Source organism: Sciurus carolinensis, chromosome 4, assembly GCF_902686445.1.
Source record: "Sciurus carolinensis chromosome 4, mSciCar1.2, whole genome shotgun sequence".
Taxonomy (NCBI): Eukaryota; Metazoa; Chordata; class Mammalia; order Rodentia; family Sciuridae; genus Sciurus; species Sciurus carolinensis.
Window position 1 is genome coordinate 101,670,953 of NC_062216.1, and position 2,685 is coordinate 101,673,637.

A 2,685-nucleotide genomic window follows, 5' to 3' on the forward strand; every position below is an offset into this window, starting at 1 on the left:
CATGAGGAAAAATATTTTGACCTTTAAGAGTCCATACTCAGTGTTTATCCAGGCTTATGGAAGTTATTAAGCTAAAATTATTCCAGATGTTTCACAGTGTTTACTAAAGTTCCTTTTTAGCTTTTCTTGTATTTGCAAATATATGGCAATAATAAAATAAATGCTTAGAAGTGTGGGAAAGAGAAATATACCCTTTACACCTTTCGTTGCATCCTATGTATGTTTGATGAATGTATGGAGCAGAGCATCTATTAGGATTGTTGTAAGAGCATTCGACTAGTCAAGCTTGAGTTCTGGCAGAGGATGTAGAAAACATTCATACAGGGTTTTGGAGGACATTTGCTTTTATTTCGTTTCTTTCTGAGTCTTTTTCATGTCAAACATTTTAAGCAATCTAGCCTTTGGAGAGGGAAGAAAGTGTCAGAAAGATGGAATTGAAAGCTGCCTCTGGAGAATGCTTTTGGAAAAACAACACTGGAGCTGAAGGAAGTTTTTCATCACATTGTATCTGGGAAAACATGCTATTAGAATTCACTCTAGGAGGAGCAGGAAAAGTTCATTATTATCTGGCAATGGATCTTAATTAATTCCCTCATTTATCTAATAAAGCTTTAATGAGCATCGAGCACATTACTATGCCAAAGGCTCAGGAAACTGGAAGACTGCAACCCAGAGTACGATTAGTGGTACAACAGGTCAAGGTCAACAGATATAGAAGTAACACGTGGAAAAGAGATGTTGGTCCATCAGGAAAAGCATCCCACAGAGGCAATAACAGTTGGATTTTTGGAGATAAATAAATTTGTCAAGAAGTATGTTTGTCAAGAGGTTATTTTATTCAGAAAGAAAAAAATATATGTGCAAAGACATAGGGAAGTACCAGGGAATAGAAGGCAGAGACCAGATTATGATATTCCTGTATATAATTTACCCAATAGGGAGTGATTCTTTGAGATGAAGGTCTTAAATACTCAAAATCTGAGATGTATGAACAAAATATGTACAAACAAAATCTGTCCTGTTGACATTTCTCCCTGCCACCCCCCCACCCCACAGCTGCCCCTCTCCTCTACTGACATTTTACAAGTCCCTTTATTTTGACACAATAATGAAAGATAGTTGCTAGAGCTATTGCGTCTGTCAGGACTTGAGGTAACTGGTATAGGGACTGAAGGTGAAATTGGGCAAATTGAAGTGTTTTTCAATGGAGGAAGTTTTGTGGTCAAAGTAGCAAAGTCAGAGAATGAACTAAGATTGTGAAATATGCAATGAGAGGAGCTAGGTACTCATACTTAATTTACTTAAGTAAATGAGCTAATGCATGTCAAGTGCTTAGAGCAGTGTGTGGCACACACCACTCAACGAATGCTAGCTATTGCTAGTAGTTTTTTTTTTTTTTTTTTTAAAGTAAGCATAGGAAAAATAAGAAAGATTATAAATATGGGATAGGACTTCATCTCATCATGAAGATATCCCAATTAATACATTCAGTAAACACTTAACCAATCCCATCCTCCGTGCTGGGCAGGGCTGGCTCTGGGATACAGGGACACAGTGGGAACGAAAGAAGACAAAAAGCCCTGCTTTGAGAGGGTTTATAGTCTGGTGGGAGTTTGGCATATTTTTAGGAATCTGGAACCAGAGTCATGTGATTGACTCCAAATGTCTGGGTATTGAAATGGTTCTCCTATCCTCTCATCCAAGACTGCAGGAGAGTTTTCTGATCCTAGATGTTGCCCATGAGACAGCACCAGCCAGGTAACTGTTATCTAAGTGTAAGGCTCAGCTATTCTATCAATTGCTTCTGCATCTTCTGGTGGTGCAGTTCCCAACACCAGTACCCACAGACTTCTCCCTGTGGGAGTGGTGGTCTCCTTAGGCATGTGATTTCCTTAGTTTAAGGATGTTACTCCTATGGCATGGGAGGAGGGCATGACTGTAACAGAGTTCTCCATTTTGAACTGAATGCTAATCAATTATCAGATCAATTATGACTTGGAAGCTTTTAAAGCCTTTTTCCTAAGCAACTTAAAACAAAGGACTCCTTGTTTTTGTTGTTTAAAATCACATATTAAATAAGGGGGTAGATGATATCAAGATCTTATTTGAAACTATATTTATTATTGTTTAAGCCATGCTTTTTTATATGCAAAACTAAAAACCTTGAAGTCTTTAAAAATTTTTCACACACAGATCTGTGCTAGTTGTTAAATTGCTTATACTTAGCAATGATCCTTCTGATTGTGGTCTGCATGATGTCAAAACTTGCTATAACAATGCTTGGTCTTCTGTGTCATCCATCCTTCTGGCTTCATTCATCCACCTAAAAGGTCTCTTTTGGGGGTCTTTTTATCTTTCACCCACAGGAATGAGGGGACAAGTATGTTTTTAAATTTGAAGTATTTCTTAAACCTGGAGGTGTACTCAGGCTTTCGGTTTTGAGGCATATTGTTTACAATGGTAAGGACAGATCAAAACAACTGTCTTTTATACATACACATTCACATGCACTCTTCTACTAATAATGGAGCAAAGCATCTAGTAAAGGAAAAGAAAATTCAGGACAATTGTTTCCTGGGAATTTAGAAGAAAAAGTGTTAATTTACTTTGGTAATGGATCCACTAAGTGTAAATTAACCTAAATTATGCTCATTTTAGGGGGTTCAGATAAATAGACTGCTACAC